Genomic DNA, 19,516 nt, shown 5'->3' on the forward strand with positions numbered 1-19,516 from the left:
TAATTAATTTATTATTATCCCCACTTGACAAAGGAAGAAACTGAACCTGGGAGAAGAGAAATGACTTACCAAAGGTTTCTAAGCTGTAAGTCCAATATGTATATTGTGATTCTTAGTCCAACACTCTTACAATAAGAATTCACTATTCTCTTTAAAGTCAATGAGAATGCTTGTTTGAGCCATTTCAAAATGGTTCTAATAGATATCCATACTGATTTTCACCTTCAGTGACAGTGACCCTCTAGGCCTTGCTACAGTATAGAACAGCAATCTCAAAGTATGTTTGGGGGAAAACCTGTGAGTCCCTGAGACCCTTCTGAGGAAGAAATCCTTCACTTTCATAATACTGGATTTTGAATTTCGAGTATGGTAAATATCAACTGATATGACCTACATAAGCAAAAAATTCTTTGGGGGATCCTCAATTATCTTAAAGATTGTAAAAGGTCCTGAGACCAAAAAGTTTGAGAATCACTTGTACAACAAACAGGTTTACAGAGGGAAAACAACTTGCCCAAGGTAAAATACAGAGGAAACATATGCATCCCAGATTAGAGGGCTGCCAGGAAGGGGTGAAACTAGATGATTTCTAAATCCTATCATTTTAGAACCCTATCAGATAAGATCTCACTCTCTAGAGAGAAACCACAGCTTAGCAACCAAGAGGGTTTTCATCTTCTAATATGAATACTTCTGTGAGCCTTCTGGATTAACCTTAGATGCCTCTCCATCAACCTCAAACATAGCAATGCAACTACCTCCCCAATAACAACCTGGTTTAATACCTACAATGTCAGGGGTATTAGAAATGACAAAGTGAATTGCCTGAGTCCATGCAAATATGTCATCAATCCTCACATCACACAGTTGTGGTCTCCAGAGCTTCCTACTTGAATATGTAGGTAGAATTTAAGCAGATTAGTTTCTTTTTTAATTATAGCATAGATGAATAAAGAGAGGTGAGGAAACCAAGGTTCCAATACTAGATGTGCAATGGATTTTCTGTGTAAACCATTAACATTGTGCTTCTTTTCCCCTACCTATGACAAGGGAAAATAAAATTCCCAACATCTATCCCTGTCCATCTCTAGGTGGATGAATAAGGTAATAAATATTATACATTCTCATCAACATAAATATATATATATATATATACACATCTATCTATCTATCTATCTATGTATGTTTCTCATTTCCCTAGATGTGAGAAAATGTCTCTTTTTTAAAATCTATCTCTAATACTATATTTCCAGATTATATTCCCCAACCTCTACTTTCTCTGCCTTTACAATTTACCATCTCCAATTCTCTCCCTTCACTTCTCTAAATTCTCCTTTTTGGTTTAGATTTTAATATCCCTAGATTCACAAAGAAAGTGACTAAAATGTTCTATAGCCTTTGATACAGAAATCCCACTGCTAGTCATATACCTAAAGAAGTTGATGATAAAAGGAAAGGCCTCCCATACATCAAAATATTCAAAACAGCAAGTTTTTTATGGTAGCAAAAAACTGGAAACAAAATAGATGTCCATCAACAGGGAATGGCTAAATAAATTATGGTGCATGAACATAAGCAATGGTACCCATGACAAATAAAGAGAAACATGGAATAACTTAAATTAACTGATGAAAAGTAAAGTGAACAGAATCAGGAAAACAATACACACAATAACTACAAAAATATAAACTGAAAGAATAACAAGAACAAAACAACCAAAACTGAATTCTGTAAAATTATAATGACTGTTTAGCCTCTGAGAAGAGAAAGGAGAAGATATCTCCTCCTGCTCATTTGCAGAAAGGACCTCTTGGATGTTGAATACTGCACTAATATGTTAACTTTGTGGATTTTTTTTCTTTCTTCTTTTTTGTCATATATATATATGTATATACATATATATGTATATATATATGCTTTCTGAGAGAGAGGTTGGTGAGAAAGAGTGGAAAATGTAAGTGATGTAAAGACAAAAGATATCAATAAACTTGTTTATTAGAATTGAGTATTTCTAGAAATGTTAATATTAAGGAACTTGGTGCTGGATCCTTCTAAAGGTGAAACATTAGAATAACTCTTTAGGATGGCAGGGGAAAAAAGACTAATATGATGCAATTCTGTCAGGGAAATTTGCTGCTAAACTTGCAATTATCTCCCTTCTGCTTTGGGGTCAGGAGGATCTCTTAAGAAGCCTTGGTTCTCACCAACTTAGATTTTTCTCCTATTTAGAAGCATAATCAGTCACTTATTTCAGTGGTCATAAGAATGTAGGTGGATGAAGCACAAAAACCATCACCCTGGATAATGGTCATCAAAAATCATCATGTTGGTCCATATAGATGAGGATTATGTCTCTGATGAGGCCATCATTACATGGATTTGGAGACAGCATGGTAAGGATAGTGATTATAACAATCTGGTGTGTGGAACTCAGTTCTGGAAACTATACTTTGAGAATAACATCGACAAACACAGGATCATCCAGAAGGAGGCTACAGTGTTGAAAGGTATTGAAAACCAGTCATATGAAAAAGTGTTAAAGAAATTGAAACATTTAACATGGAGAATAATATATGGGGGAGGGGGTGGGGGAGGCAGGTAGACAGGAAGAGGGTCATAGAGCTTTCTTCAAGGATCTTATAGAAATCATAATTTTATGGAATTTTATAGAAAATAAAGCAGATTTACTCTAGGTGTCTCCAGAGGGCAGAACTAGGACCAAGGGGCAGAAGTCACCGAGCAAAATGTTGGGTCAATAAAAAGAACTTTCTAATAATTAGAGTCTTCAAAAAATGAAATAGAATGCTTTCTTAGATCTTTTGTTGTAAGCTTTGTTAGAACTCTCTACAATTGGAAGTGTTCAATCAGAGGCTCTATTACTGTATTTCACAGATTCTCTTTAAGGACTTACACATTGGTTGGGAGGTTGTACTAGATTGTTTCTCCCAATCCTAAGATTCTCTGATGCTGGTTTTTCCATACTATAATCACAGGATTAATGGTGTCCCCCCAAATATTCTTAACTTTCTTTTAACACTACATGGTGGATCCATAATATTTGAATTTCTCTAAATCTATGTAGAATGATATATGTATATGTTATGTATATGTACATATATATAATATATTATCATGCGAAGTTGGCATACAAGGCATAATATTAAAGCAATAGTAGTTTGTCATCAAGTAATGGCATGGCAATTGTCAAAAGAAGAAAGTCAACAGTGTAGGCTAGATTTATACTTAGGAAAGAGCAGTATACCTCTGAGCTTTATTATTGCTCCCCTCTCTAATGAGCTGTCCAGTTCTAAATCTATGATCTTGTTTCCAAAGCAATTATAGAATTATAGACTGTCTAAGCTGGAAGGAACCTTAGAACATCCAATATTAGAACAGAAGGACCCTTATAATATAAAATGTTAGAAATGAAAGCTACCTTATACAAAGGATGTCCTAGATGGAAGAGCCCTTAGAATATTAAATTTCAGAACTTGCAGGGACCTTTTGAATTTGAATGTCAGAGCTGGAGGAAATGTTGAAGCATAAAATAATAGAACTGGAAGGGGTCTTTAGAATATAGAACAAAAAATGTGAGAGCCATAAAGGGTCTAATAGCGTAAAGATAGGAGTTACCTTAGAACATAGAATTTCAGAACTTGAAGGGAATTAATTTAACTCAATTATTTTATAGATTGAAAAAACAGAGGTGCCTACAGGGAACATAAGTTAACAATGACCTCACAGATGATAAATACAACAATCAGGACTCACACTCAAGACTTTTGACTCCTAGTCCAATCCTTTCACCACTTTACTAGACTCCCTAACTCCCAGAAATTGAGAAAAACCACAACTAAAAATAAAACAACAAACAAAAACCCTTGTGTGTTTAAGGTCCCTTTAGAAGGTAAATCCTTTGTCTCTTTGGTCTTTACCTGAAATTCTAGAGGACAATTTTAGATGATACCAAAAGAGAGAAGCTCATTGGGTTCTGATGGTACTGCCCTAAACCTATTCCAGCCAGGACCAGCCTGTCTAAACTCAGTAGGGTCCCAACAGCTGAATCCTAGCTGGTATTTCCCTTAGTGGTTCAAGTGGAGTCAGAGCTCCCCCTTCTGGGAGCCAAAGCACCCTCAATCCTCAAAAAAAAATGTTAAGAGGTTCTGTTGGCAGAAGGGACACAAACAACCCCCCCAAACACACATCACCCTCCCCCCCAGGAAGATTTTCTAGCATCTTTCTCCAAGAGGAATGGAAACGAGAGGCCATCTCTGTCCTACAAATCCCCCAAAGACTCTTCATAATTAGCTCTTTCCCCAGGCTAGAGACTTGCCTTTCTAATAAGAAAAAGGCAGAATATGTGAGTCCTTGCTGATGGAAAATACTTGTTTCTTTTTGGGAGGAGGCAGTAGTTGCCTCAAATTCTCAAGGGACTAAAATGGCAGGGATATATGCTTCAATGTTCCCTTCTATACAAGCTTTTGGGAAGGACCCTGACTAATGGGGGAAATAGGTTTGCTTGGAAACGTACAACCATTTACATATCTATATCTTTATAGCTCTATCTATCTATCTATCACATAAACAAATATTGCTTTCTGAAATTAACAGACCAGGATTAGGCTGTACAGAGGGCTTGTTGTACTTCAGTCAGCCTTTCTAGGGTAGGTATGGATTGTGTTTTTGGTGGGAGAGAATTGTCCCAAGATATTGTGTATACATGTGTGATTATGTACATATGTATGAATATGTGAATTGTGAGTAATGGATAGTAATGTGTGTATATATATTAGCATGTTTATGTGTGTGTATACATGACCACTTGAGTCTGTGCATATTGAATACATTTTATGTGCCTCTATTAGTGACCGTGTTCGAATCATATAAATGCCAGCATGACTCTTTGAGGATCTTAAGACGATGCATGTGTATGTTTATGAGTATGCATAAGATGAGGGTGTAATCCCTCTGGGGACAAGTGTTCTAATTGGAGTACTTCACACTTGATAGGTCTTTGCAATAAGAAGTCTGAGAGGTCAGTGGAAAGACTTCATTGGAAAAATGGCTTGAATCAAGGAGAGGGAGGGTGCCCTAAAGTGTCTAAATAACCAAGCACCTAGAAATGAAAAATCTCAAACACTTTCATCTAATAACATCATTTTCTCACCTCCCCCTTCTCCTAATGTCCTGGAGCTCCTCTTTGAAATAGGCTTCTTAGAGCAAGTGACACATTTCCTCTAGACCATATGAGGGGTTTCTGAGGTGGGAGGCTTGGTCTCCAGTGAGCTGACTTCTGCTGTTTGCATGTGCCTGCATGTAACACAGGCACCCACACATGCTAGGGTAGACTCCTGCAAACACATGTTCTCTTTTAACTCTCACTGAAGGAAGGGGGAGAAAGGCATCAATCCCAAGCAAGCTCAGGGGATTTGCCTCCCCAAACAGTGGGTAGCTAGACCCATGGCTGCCCCTTAGTCACTTCCCATAGATTGTCACTGTATTTGTGCCACTGTTTTGTACAAAGCCTCTCAGTGTGTTATAATGGATAGGCCACTAGATTTGGAGTCAGAAGGCTTAGGTTTGAATCCTTGCTCTGTCATTCATTATCCGTGTGACCTTGGCCAAGTAACTTCTGTTCTAGACCTTAGCTTCCTCATCTAAAAGATGAGGGACTGGGCTCAGTGATCTCTAAGTCCCTTCCAACTCTTATTCCTATTATGCTATCATCCTACATTGGTAGAGTAACAGCTGCTGAGTCTGGAAGACATGAAAAGAGTCGTAAAACCCAGTGTGGGCACCTTTTCTGCTGAGTGGCAGAAAACCAGGAATCAAATCCTTAGGCAGCCCCCAAGGCTATGCCAGTAGCTATTCAATGGTCAAGAGACTTACTGAGCTCCAGACCCTGAGCAGGTAGGTGGCTAGGAGCAGGCAAGGGCTGGGCCTAGAGTTTGAAGTAAGAGGACAATGTTCCTAAAAAAAAAACAACCTTCAAGTGGCCTCAATGCCCTTCTTAGTAATCTTATAGTGAATTAAGAAATCCAGAGCAACTGAGTCAATTATCAACAAGCTCAGGCCTCCACCACCCACCTATCCTCAGCCTCTCTCTTATCCTTTACAGCAATTCTTCTTCAGCATGAAAAAATAAAACTGTCCTCTCATCTTCCACGTACAGCTCCCTAACTTCAATATAGAGACCCTCAGATCAGGAAAGAGGGAAAGGATTCTGATTCTGTTCATACACATGCCTCCTTTTAGCCCCGTATCCCTTTGGGAATCAGGCAGGAGGGGAGGAGTGCACAGAGCAAATTGAAACCCTGAGTCTAGACCTCCAAAGGAGTCCAGCTTAAAGGAACACTCCCCATCTCCATCCCTTTCCCCAGGCTTCCCAATTTAAAAAAAACCTGTCAGAATCCCCTTAGTGAAAGTAATTGGGGAGAAGGGTGACTGCCTCCCTAGAAGGAACCCTAGAAAACTTGGCCTGCATCTTCTCCCAAGCCAAGACAGGTGACCCTGCTGTTCTTGCCCCAGGAGGAGGAACCTCTTATCTGTAGACTGGACAAGTCCCAGACTGAGAGCTCTACCCCCACCCATCTCTTTCCAGCCTCATCCTCTCTACCCTACCCAGTTTCTCTGAATTCCCATCAGGGTCCAAAGCATTCAGCCCAGTATGGGATTTAAAGTGACAGCGGCTCATTTTTCTCCCCAGCTCCTATGTCCCTAGCCCAAATCAAATGGTGGGTTAAGTGCAGAGGGCACCAGATCCATCTGAGATATTTTTTTCCTTGTATCCTTGTAATCCACATTTGGATTAAAAGGAGAGTTTGCGCTCCTCCTCCCTACACCCCCAAATCCCCTCAGCCCCCAAAGGGCGTCCACAAAGCTTTCCTGATGGCTACGTGATCCTATGGTCCAAATCCCTATGCGTGTAGACGCAAATTAAAAGCAGTCATATACACACACAGCATAGCCAGCACACAATACATACAAACACACAACACATAACAAAAACACAACCACACATCACACACGAACACACGACACAAATGCACAGCCCAGACACTCAACGCACGCAAATTCACCACACTAACACACAACACACATCTCCAGACCTTAAGTAGGTTACAGGACCTCTAGTCTCCCCTCTTTGGCCCCCACCCTCCTTACACACTTTCTCAAAGCTGCATTTAACTCTTCACTCCCCGACGCTATGAGGAGACCCCAGTAGGTCGGAGCTTCTTCACAGCTCGCCCAGCCAGCGGGGGCCTTGGAACAGCGGAGAGAGAGAGGAAAGGCGACCCAAGGGGAGAACTGAAAGGCGAGCCACGATAGTGATCGTTCCCCCTACACCTCCAATGCGGTCGGGGGCCGAGACGGCCACCCCCAATCCCCCTGGCACGGCTCCCACCTTACCTGATCTCAATGTCCCTCACGGGCCGGGAGCTGTACGCGGGTGGCTTTTATTCGGCTCGGGGGGAACTTAGAAGAGACGTGTGTCCGGCGCGCATACTGGGGGCCGTGCTGCGACTGCAGGGGTAGGGATACCTGGATGCTAGCAATCCTTTTCATACTCAGCTTTCAAGTCCCCTTCCGTGATCCAAATGGCCGGCATCTAGGGAGGCTGCACAGCCGGGCTCAGCACAGTCTTTCCGGGGTCCCCAGGTCTTTCAGTCTTCCTGTTACCCTCCCGCTCTCCCTCACTAGCTGTCTTGCTCCCACTCTGATTCCCTGGTTTGCTTCTAGCCGATCCACCCGTAGCTCGCAGCTCGCAGCTCGCAGCCCGCAGCCGTGGGCACAGGAGCGCGGCGGGCCGAGAATGGAGAGGGGCAGGTCCAAAGGAGACGCGTTCTCCCGGCGGGGAGCCGCGGAGGCTGGGCTACGCGGGGGGAGGAGGGACTTCAACGGCGACGGGCGGAAACGAATGGGAGGCGGAGAGGGAGGAGGAGTCCAGCTAGGGGACTTTATTCTAAGGAGGGTTTTGTGCATCATTAGCAAGAGGAGGAGGGGAGCGAGGCGAAGCGGAGGAGGGATGGCTGCCGAGGAACTAGGGAGAAGCCATGCGGGAAAGGGGAAAGGGTGGGTCCCAGAAGAGTGACTGTGTGCGTACGTGTGTGTGTGTGTGTGTGTGTGTGTGTGTGTGTGTGTGTGTGCCGCGCTCGCCTGCGCCTGGGGAAGATGCTTCCGTGTGAGAGCATGTGTATGAGTGTGTGTGTGTGTTGGGGTTGGGGGGGTGCATCTCTGGGCTGGGCACAAGAAACTAGACATACGTTGGGGCGTGTTTGCTTGTGCTAAAGGTGTTGCTGCCGAGCGCGGATGTGGTTGTTCACCTCTGTGCGTGCCTTAGAAGGGATAGCTCACATGGATGCTAGACAGAGAGTGTGCCCACGTCTGTGTATGTGCCCTAGTGTGCGAGAAGCGGAGGGTGGGATTACTAAAGTGTGTCTGTACAGTTGTGTCTCCCCTCACAAGGGATCATACGCTTCGATGTGAGACGCAAGGAACATGAATATGGATGCATGTGACTGCAAATCCGTGGAAGAAGCTGAGTATAGGGTTGCTGAATGTTATAGATGTGTGGTTTGATGACTCTATATGTGTTCACGTATGTATGAAGTTAAGCATTCTATTACTGAGTGTGTCTAGGAGTGCGAGAGTTCAGCATGTCTCTTAATATAGACATGGGACACAGAAGTGGAGGGGCGGAGTCGGCAAAGTTCTCCGGGGACCGCAGGAAAAGGAGCCCTTAGGGAGGATAGATGGAGAGAATAGTGTGTGTGTGGTATGTGTGTGTATGTGTGTGGCTGGTGGTGACGGGTGGGGAGGGTAGTGCACGTAGAGCAGCGTACTCTGACTTCTCCTGGAGACAGGAAACCCAGGAAATGCGGCTGGGCAGTGCGGTTGCAGGGGCTTCGCCCAGAAAACAGTAGGCCAGGAGACATTTAAAAAAAATGTTTTTCTTCAATTTTACCCAATAAAATCGAAGCCGCCAAAACCCAGTCCCCTTGTAGGGAAGGGGAGAGAGCAATGTAGAAAATGTCTGGGGAGGCGGACTTGAAAGAGATGAGAGGTGGAGAGGTTAAGGGTTGAGGGACCCGACTAGAAGAAATGAAGACTGGAAAGAGTGCTGCGAAGAGCCCCCAAAAAGGAGGATGGACGCTCAGGAAGGACCAAGGAGAACGAAAACGCCTTCCAAAGCAAGCGAAGGCTGGTAGAGAGGAAGGCAAAGGGGTTTGCGATGATGGTTTAAGACCATGAGCAGGGATGAGAGCAGGAATAAAAGCATGAGTCTCGATGACTGATGGGAACTAGAGATTGTCACTAGCAGACTGCATCTCTCTTCTTGGTCAGTGTATCACGAGAGTAACTGGTAGCAGGACGAGGATAACTGGAAATATTCGACTACGCCGAAGGCCAAGACACTGGATGAAAAGCCTTTCATTCGTATTAAGTTCAGAAGATCCTGCAAGCTTCTATTCAACAAAAGGGGGGTGAGGTGGCAAACATTCTACCCTCTCCATGAGAGAGAGAGAGAGAGAGAGAGAGAGAGAGAGAGACAAAGAGAGAGGCAGAGAGAGACACAGAGACACAGAGACACAGAGAGACACAGAATCACAGAGAGACAGAGAGAGTTCACCAGGTAGATTCCCAGAGTTCAGGGTGCCCTGGACAAATTTGAGTTTATCCAGTAAGCAGAGCTTTTCAGGACAGTGGACAGCTCCATAGCCTCAAGTACTACATTGACCATTTTGAGCTAACCAAAAGGAACACTGCCTCCCCCTACCCCACACCCACACACACACATTCCAGGCTTCACTTAGTACCTGTACTCAGTGAATTCATGAGTAATTTTGACCTCATCTTATGAGACCAAATGTAGATTACAATCCAAAACACAAACCTCTGCTCCACGGATCCACCACAGATACAATTACTTAGCCCTGAGTCTGGCTGTTTCTCTCTCTCTCTCTCTCTCTCTCTCTCTCTCTCTCTCTCTTTTCTCTTCTTCATTCTCTCCCTGCTCTCTCTCTTTTCTCTTTCCTTCCCTCCCCACCCTGGACAGATCTAGGCAGCAATAGGCAGCAACAGCCCTGGTGGGATAGGAGATTTGCTGTGCTTGAAATAGGTTTGAAGCAACTGAGAAACAGAATCAAGGAAACTAAAGGCAAGTTGGGCTGCAATACTGCTTCCTACCAGCTTGTCTGCTTTCCTGATCAATCTCAGGATGGGCTTCACTCCAGATGCCTGAGACAGGAGGGAACCAAATACTGCAGAGCAATTGTCGTCCTTCTCTCTATCTCCTCCCCCCACTCCCAACATCACACATACACATAAGCACACATTCACATTCCCACAGGAACTGAATTAACATTTCTTGTTCAAACTGATGGTTTAAAAAAGACACAGAGAAGTGTGGTCAGGGGAAAAAAGGAGAACGATAAGAGACACAGAGAGGAGAGGAATAAAAGGGGATAGGACAGGAAGACAGGAGGGAAGGAAATGGAAAGGGAGGAGAGGAGGAGAGGAGAAGAAAGGGGAGGAGTGGAGGAGAAGACTTGATGCTCCCAAGTTTCAAAAATAACTTCAGCCTTTCTGAATCTAAGTTAATTTGCACTTGACATCATTCAACTTTCCCACCTCTGTGAAGACAGGTTTGGAGAACCATATCACAAAATCTCTAAAGACTCCTTAGTCATCAGGAATGTTCTAACAGAGAAGTATTCCTAATGAGTTGTGAAAAAGGCAGTCAGAAATATATGAAATAGAATTTTTGTAGAAACACAAAATATTTAGTAGGAAGATGGAAGAGAAAATATCTAGAGGCCAAAAACTTCATTTTTTTCCTTTTCTTCTTCCTCTTTCTCTTCCTCTTTTCTTAATTCTAATTCTTCTTCTCTTCAAATTCTTATTAAAAAAGAAATATATCAAGCAGTTTGATATGTCTGATAAATGTTGTTTTTGCCCATCCACAGGGTGGAGGTGAGCAGCTGTTTTCTAATTTCATTGAAAATGCCGAAAGACTTGCTACTTAAAGCAAAAAGTTTTCTGACTTTCTGACTAAAAATATCTGAAGATAATAGAATAATACTAATCCATGTAAGTCCTTGACTTGTTGAAAAAAATAACCTACTGGGATCCAGTAGACTTGGATCCTGTTCATTGATTCAAAGTTGTAAGGAACTCGGAGAAACTCCATCTTCCTCCTTTTACAAATTGGGAAACTGAAGCCTACAAATATGAAATGAGTTACCCAAGGTCGAACAGAAATTAAGAGATTGATTCAAAACCAGCTTGCTTCCTTCCTTCCTTCCTTCCTTCCTTTCTTTTTTTCTTTCTTTCTTTCTTTCTTTCTTTCTTTCTTTCTTTCTTTCTTTCTTTCTTTCTTTCTTTCTTTCTTTCTTCCTTTCTTTCTTTCTTTCTTTCTTTCTTTCTTTCTTTCTTTCTTTCTTTCTTTCTTTCTTTCTTTCTTTCTTTCTTTCTTTCTCTTTCTTTTTTTTTCTGGTGCTGGTTCTTCCTCCAAATCTCTGCCTGACTTCATCTTTCCGGTCTTCAGTTTCCTCATTCATAAAATTATGTGGGTAGAATTATATAATAGCCAATGGGCAGGGAAACTTTCTCTACTTTTCCAGGTCAGAACTTTCTCTGTATATGTCTCTATCTTAGGGAGTTGCTTGGACACTGAGACACTGACTTGCTGAGTGTCACATAGCCAGTATGTGTCAGTTATAATGTTACTCCAGGCTCTGAAACCAACTCTCTATCCACACTTGTTTCACTATGATTTTTGCCCACTTTAAAATTAATTTTCCTATATTCTAAGGTCCTTTCCAGTTATGGCATTCTATAGCTGAAAGTCTCTTCTTGCTCTGACATTACATGAGATTCCCAACTCATTTTACTTCTACCTCATTATTCCTATATTGATACCACTAACATCAGTTTCTTCATCTATAATATGGTGATATTGAATTACATGATCTTTATCACTCCATGGCTCCTTCCAGCTAGAAAATTCTACGCTTCCAAGATTTTTCTACAGATTTTTTTTCTTATGAAAGATCTTTTTTTTTTAAGTGGTATCAAATGTAAATAAAAATAGGGACCATTAAAGCATACATTAGGATCCTGTGGGCTACATACTGACTTAGAAAACCACATGTGTTTATATGTTTCTTTTATATTAATTCATCAACAAATTCAAATCAGATAGGAACTACATTTAATCATTCTGGCTGCACTCAGGCACATGTCACCCATGGGCTAAATGTTTGACACCTCTGATTTAGATGATTTTTGTCTTTGCACAGGTGACACAGCTCCAAGATCCAGCCTGACCTTAAAGTTCAAAGGTTATTTCCCTTAAACTAAGAGGCTGAGAAGAAGGGCAGAAAATACGGAGAAGATGGGAATTTTGAGGAAATGCTCCATAAGCTTTAGATACAGCTTCCCTTCTATTATAATCATAAGAAAGATTCATCTGTACATATACTGGATGATCTGATGTACCATGTGCCACCCCCAAATCTTATATTGGCTGCTCAGTTTAAGTCCCAAGACTGTTTAAATTCCTTAGTCCAAGTGCTTTGGGATTTAGAGTGCCTGAAAGATCAGAGAGCATGGAGGAGATGAACAAAATTTGGTTCCAGACCAGAAAATGCTGAGTCCATAGCCCATAGTCACAATTTAGTCTTCTAGTATCAATAGAGCCTATCAGAAAGCATTATGATGTAGCTGAGGAGATGCATTGGAGTTAAAGTCAGGAAGTCTGGGTTTGAATCCCAGCTCTATCACTTCCTGGAACTAGTAATATCTTCTCTCTGAACTTTTTTTTTATTTAAGGTTTATTATATGCAAAATGGGGACATTAGGTAAATGATCTCTATAGTCTACTTCAGCTCAAAAGCCTATGACTGTGATTCAAAGAGTGCTTCTCAGTTCACAGCCTGGTTCAATGGAAAAATAACTTTGATTTTAGTCCAAGCTCTGCCTCTATTGCTGTGACCTTGGGCAAGTCATTTTGCATCTCTAAGGCTCACTTTCCTCATCTGTAAGATGGGTATAATTACATTTGCACTGTCTAATCTTCATAAGTGATACGGTAAAGGTGGAGATAATACAAATGCTTTATTACAGTAATGACTTCATTTCCACAGTATTTTAGGAATTATCAGCTGCATTCCTTTCAATGAACCTGTAAGGTAAGTAGTGAAATTTTTATTATGTGAATTTTATATTAAAAGAAATAGAAACTTAGAGAAGTTAAGTCTTTTGCAGCTCTCTCACTCTCTCTCCTGTTATCAGATACAGCACTCTTTCCACTATACTACAGTGTCCCTCCTTACAAACTCTAAAGTACTATGTAAATATAAAGAATTAATGGTGTTATTGTATAATTGTTGCTAATATTATTATAGCTAGTAAGCTGTAGAGGATAGGGAATCATAATGAAAATGCCACTTGTTCAAGATCCATGACAGGATCTTGTATGTTTCCACCATCTTTAAAAACAGACAAAAACAATACTTTGCTAGTTCCTACCATCCTTGCTAAGTTTTGTCCTTTATTTCCCTTTCTTTCTCAACCAAATTCCTTTAAACAATGGTTTATACTCAGTATAAACTTCCTCTATTCTCACTCTCTTTTTTAACCCCCTGCAAGTTAATTTCTGACTTGTCACTCAACAGGATTCACTCTCTTAAAGGTTAGCAAGGATTTCATAATCAACAAATCTAATGGCCTTTTCTCAATTCTTATCCACTTTGATCTCTACAGCACTTGACATGATTGATCACTCCCTCCTCTTGGATACTCTTTCCTCTCTGGGTTCTCATGATATTGTTCTCTCCTGGTTCTCCTCCTACATATTCAACCACTCCTCAGTTTCTTCTATGATTCATTATCCATATCATGTCCCCTAATTGTGGGTATATCCCAAACTTCTGTCTTCTTTAGGTCTTCTTTTTTTTTCCTGTCTCTACTCTCTCTTTTAAAATTTGTCCCTTGACTTGCATTCAATTATTATATCTATGTGAATGATTCTCAGATCTACATAACCAGCTCTGATCTCTCTATCTCTCTCTTCTGAGCTCCATGCACCATCATGAGGACACTATTGAACTATATGAAGTAACTGCAGAGTATTTTGAACTGGATCTTCTGTAGGCATGTCAAACCCAACATGCCCAAAACAGAACTTATTATCATCCCCCCATAAAATCTGCCACTGTTCCAAACTTCAACATTCTTGTGAAAGGCACCGCTATCCATCCTTCAGGTCACTTAGGTTCGAAATCTTGGTGCCAGACTTAATTCTTCACTCTGACTCATAGCACATATCAATCATTTACCAAATCTCCTTTTTATCTCTGCAATATCTCTCAGATGCATCCCTTCCACTACACTCACACACCTTCATCCTCATTCAGCTCCCAACCTCCTCTCACCTGGACTATTACAATAGTTTCCTATTCGATTTCCCTGCATTATGTATCTCCCAACTCCAGACTTTCTTCAAAATATCTAACAATGTTACTTTCCAAAAGTTCAGATTTTATCATGTAACTCATCTCTTCAATAAATGCCAGTTTGTCAGTCAGTCAATAAGCATTTATTAAACACTTCCTGTGTGTGTGTCAGACATTGTGATAAGTGGTGGAGATACAAGAAAATGAGTAACAGCACCTGCCTTCAAGGAGTTAACATTCTAAAGGGGGAAACAAATTGTAAACACCTATGTACAAACAACTGTACAGGTTGAATTAGAAGTAATCTCAGAGGGAAGACACTAGGAGAATCAGAAAAGTGTTTTTGAAGAGGGTAAAGAGTTTAGCTGAGATATGAAGGAAGTCTTAAAATTAGAAGGTAGAGGTGAGGAGGGAAAGTATTTGAGGTATAGGTGATAGACAGTGAAAATGTGAGGAGTGGAGGGGGAGGGGAGTAGTGTCTTATATGAAGGACAGAAAGGAGTCCAGTGTCAGTAGATTGTAGAGTACTTGAAGGCAAATAAGGCATAAGAAGCCTAGAAAAGTAGCAAGGGGCCAGGAAGGATTTTAAAATCCAAACAGATGATTTTGTATTTGATATGGGAGATAGTAGGGAGCTACAAGAGTTTACTGAATAGAGAAAGTATTATGGTTATACATGTACTTTAGGAAAATCATTTTGGTAACTAAGTGAAGGTGTAATAAAGTGGGGAGAGACTTGAGGTAGGGACACCAACCAGCAAGCTAATGTAGTTGTCTAGGCATATGGTGATGAGGGACTGTATTGGGATAGTTGTATTATCAGAGGAGAGAAGAGAGTGTATAGGACAGATATTGGGAAGAAGAAAAGACTGGCAACAGATTGGATATAATGAGTGAGAGTGAGAGGTTGAGGACGTACCTAGGTTCTTAGCCTGGGTGACTAGCAGGCTAGTGGTGTCCTCAACAGTAGTAGAAAAGTTAGGAAGAGAAGAGGATTTGTAGAGAAAGATACAGAGTTCTGTTTTGGATTTGTTGAGTTTAAGGTATCTACAGACATCCAGTTTGAGATGTTTAATAGGCAGTTAAAGATTTGAGACTGAAGGTCAGAAGAGAAGTTAGATTTAGATAAATAGATCTGAAAATCATCTGCTTAGGGATTATACTTGAATTCATCCAATTCTTCTACATGAAGCTAGTCCTGGTCCCCACCCACCTATCCCTAGGTGATTGCACATTCCATCCCCAAACTATTTTATGTTCAGTACATATGTGTGTGTATGGGTGTGTAGACACATACACATATAGAGTATATATGCAGAAATATGCATACATATATAATATATATTACATATAAGTATATACAGAATATATTTTGTTGTTGTTCAGTTGTGTTTCACTCTTCATGACCCCATTTGGGGTTTTCTTGGCAAAGAAACTAAAGTGGTTTGCAATTTCCTTCTCCAGCTCATTTTACAGATGAGGAAACTGAGGCAAACAGCGTTAAGTGACTTGCCCAGGATTATGCAGCTAGTAAGTATCCTAGGCAAGATTTGGTCTCTGGAAGATGGGTCTTTCTGTCTCCAGGCCTGGTGTTCTATCCACTTTACCACCTAGCTACCCCTATACAAAACACACACACACACACACACACACACACACACACACACACACATATGGGGATCCAACAAGTATGTATGTAGGTATATATATTCTATATACATATATTTATACACACATATATTCTGTATATGCATGCTTGTTGACTCTTCCATTAAAATGCAAGTTCCTTTAGGAAAGGGACTGTTTTACTTTTGTCTCTGTATCCTCCACACTTGGTATAGTACTTGGAACAGGGTAGACATTTATTAAATTTTGTCAATTGATCAATTGATTTAGGGGCCATCCTACAAATACTTACTACATATTCTTTGAGGGATTTGAAGTGGAGGGGCCTCTCTTCCAGGTTACCTAAAATTCTACTGTTGGACATCCTTTCAGAGCTCCAAAGTTCCCCCTTGTTTAGAAGTTCCCTATCCATATTCAACTATCGCTGGATAACACTATAAAGTCTTATCTGTAATTACTAATAAATCACAGCCAACAGAGGTCAAGAGTCTCTGTATTTTCCTGTGGGGAGGAACTGAAAGTAAAACATATGAGGTAGGGAATGACTAACTTCTATAGTTATATGTATCCCATACCAGTGACTCAGATTCTTTTAAGATCCAGTTTAGTACAAGATTTGAATTTAGGGGACCTGGGTTCTAGTGCCAGGTTTGTCACTGTGTCTTTTGGAAGGCCATTTAAGCCCTTTTCAACTCAGGTTCCACAACTGTAATTGAGTATGTTGGTCACTTCCAGTTCTCAATCTATGAACTATTGATTATATCCCTGAACACCCTGACTGACACAGAGCTTTGGGAAGAGATAAAAGTAGCCCTATGGTCTCTATCACTTAAAATAACTCACTTTTTATAGTGATTAACACAAAATACTTTTCTCAAATAGCCCTATGAAGTAGATAGTATAATTAATATCAGTCCCACTGTACAGGTCAGCAAACCTAGGCTCAGAAAGGAAAAAATGGCTTGCTTGTCCAAAAGCATGGAGCAAATGGGGAAGCAAAGAATCAAACCTCAGAATTTTCTCTACATATCACATATTTATTATTAGATGACAGTGAAATTCATGTTCTTTCTCTTTCTTCTCTTTTATTCTTCTTTCTCTTTTATCAATAAACACTAACTTTGCCAGTTTGGGAATATCTCTGACTATGAAACCTACTTTTTTTTGAGTAGTAGAGAGGATGAAGTGGGTGGGATACTGAAGCAATTTTACCTAGGAATCTCAATTTCATACAAACATTAAGATAAGCTTTTCCAGATTTAAAATTTGGCTGAAAGATGGGCCTAGAGAAATAACTTATTTTCTGAGGTTAATGCTATAGACATTGCCCAGAGGCAGCATGGTGTATTACAAACTCTGGATTTGGTATCAGAGGACCTGAGTTTGAATTTAAGGTTGGTAACTTCTTCTTATCTGTGTGACCCTGATAAAATCATTTCCCTTCACTTGACTGAATTTTTTTCCATTTTTCAAATGAAATTAAGGACCTAGAATATATCTAAGTTCCATGGTGAGTCCAAATCCTAAGATCTTATGACTACCAAGGCTTTCCTACAAACTCTTTTTGAGTGTCCCCATCTGAATTAAACATTTGGGTTAGAAGGATCTAAGGAGACATTTCTGATGTTCTTAGGTATTTTTAATAAGTTTCTCTAAGCTGCTATTAACATCTGATTTTTGAAAGTCTTTCAGCAATGTGAACTAGGAAAGTGCCATAAATTTGGCTAATGTTCAAGGGACATCCCTGCTACAAATTCCTCCTTCAATATTCTATTATAATAAATAATTCATCACATTAGCTCTTCTGAAGTGTCCTATCACTTCCATGTAGCTTAACTAAACTGATTGGGCCCTGTTTAATTTGGCTATTTGTTTCATTTTGTTTTGCTTTTTCATGGTATCATGGAATCTTAAAGGTGAAATGGACTTCAGAGCCTATCTAGTCCAAATTGCATCCAAATCCCACCAAAAAACAAAAAACCCCACAACCTCCCTCTCTAAGAGTCTTGATGAGGAGCCTTCCAACTCATACATGAAAACTTCTATTGATGGGAACCCAAATACCTATGAGATAACCCATTATACTTTTAGGCAGCATTAATTGTTGAGAAAAAAATCATCAAATAGAAATTGGCTTTTCTGAAATTTCTACACACTTCTCCTAGTTCTGCCCTCAGGGATCAAGTAGATCAACTCTAATTAATCTTACTCATGGCAGCCTTTCAGGTACTTGAAAACACTAAGAATGTCCTCATTACATTTTCTCTTCTTCACAACAAACAGCCTCAGTATCTTCAATTTATCTTCATGTGGCATAATCTTTAACACATTTACCATACTGATATTCTTCTTCTCAATGTACACTAACTTGTCAAAGTCCCAACTAAAATATAGTACACAAAACTCAATGCAATATTCCAAATGTGGCTTGACTAGGACAAAATGCAAAGAGACTATTATCTCCTTTTCTATCAACACTTTGAGTTTTGAAATGTAGCCTAAGTTTGTTATAACTTTTTTTGTTTTGTCTATTATGTCACACCACTGATTCATCTTGGTCTATCTGCCCACTAGTGTTCCCATGCTCTTTCACATGAACTTTTGTTTAACCACACCTACCACAACCTGCATTTTTAATGATTAAAAGAATCTAAATGTCATGTGAAAAGTTTGACTGGACAGGGGGAAACAGGAGACCTAAGTTCTTGTTTCAGCTTTAAAAGTAACTAGATATATAATGGTGATCAAATAATTTTTACTTCTGTGACAAACATAAAAATAGTTCTCCTAGAATTGAACCTCTTCAGAACACAGAAGAGTCTCCTAGCTAATTCCTTTAGAATTTGTTTTCTTTTCCAATCACTATTCCAGGCATCTGGTTCACTCTGCTCAATCAAAGATCTCATTTTAACTTATGGTGACTGCTCAAAACACTTCCCAAATTTTAATCTACAGGCTAGGCTATAGAACAGATAATAGTTAGTTGCCAAATAATTACCAAGTAAGTCTGAAGGTTGGGGTTCTTCAGTTTTGATACCTTAAGTTTCTCCTGTACTCATGTAGATGAGTGGACTAGCAGGGTTAATCTAGGGCCAAAGTCATTCTCTGTACTATTAGCTCAGATACATTCCTGGTTCCTTCATATGCCAATGCTGCAGATACAAGTTTGAGCAGGTCTTTACCTTACATCCTTGCCTTATATCCTTTCCCTTTACCTTGAATTCAGGGCTTTACCATACACACAAAAGGCTTCCTGTATAGTAGGTCCTTGCTGAAATAATTTGATTGATTTTTAAGTATGATATAAATAACAATGGACTTGGAATTATAAGGCTTAAGTCTGAATTGTAACTCCACTATTTAATAGTTTTATAATTTGGAGTAAGGCAGAGTGAAATAATGGAAAGAGAACTGTTATGGTCATCAGAAGT

General features: G+C 40.2%; 1 protein-coding gene across 1 annotated transcript in view; it reads right to left on the reverse strand.

Annotated features, from left to right (window-relative positions):
- LOC114047135 (BMP/retinoic acid-inducible neural-specific protein 1) overlaps positions 1 to 7,767 on the reverse strand; it is a 168,211-nt gene extending 160,444 nt beyond the window's left edge. The window contains exon 1 of the mRNA XM_027867890.1: positions 7,411 to 7,767. The gene's annotated coding sequence lies outside the window, so the exon portion shown is untranslated. The remainder of the gene's footprint in view (positions 1 to 7,410) is intronic.
- Positions 7,768 to 19,516: the final 11,749 nt, after the last annotated feature.

The sequence above is a fragment of the Vombatus ursinus genome, unplaced genomic scaffold (genome assembly GCF_900497805.2).
Source record: "Vombatus ursinus unplaced genomic scaffold, bare-nosed wombat genome assembly UNPS02014786.1, whole genome shotgun sequence".
NCBI classification, from domain to species: domain Eukaryota; kingdom Metazoa; phylum Chordata; class Mammalia; order Diprotodontia; family Vombatidae; genus Vombatus; species Vombatus ursinus.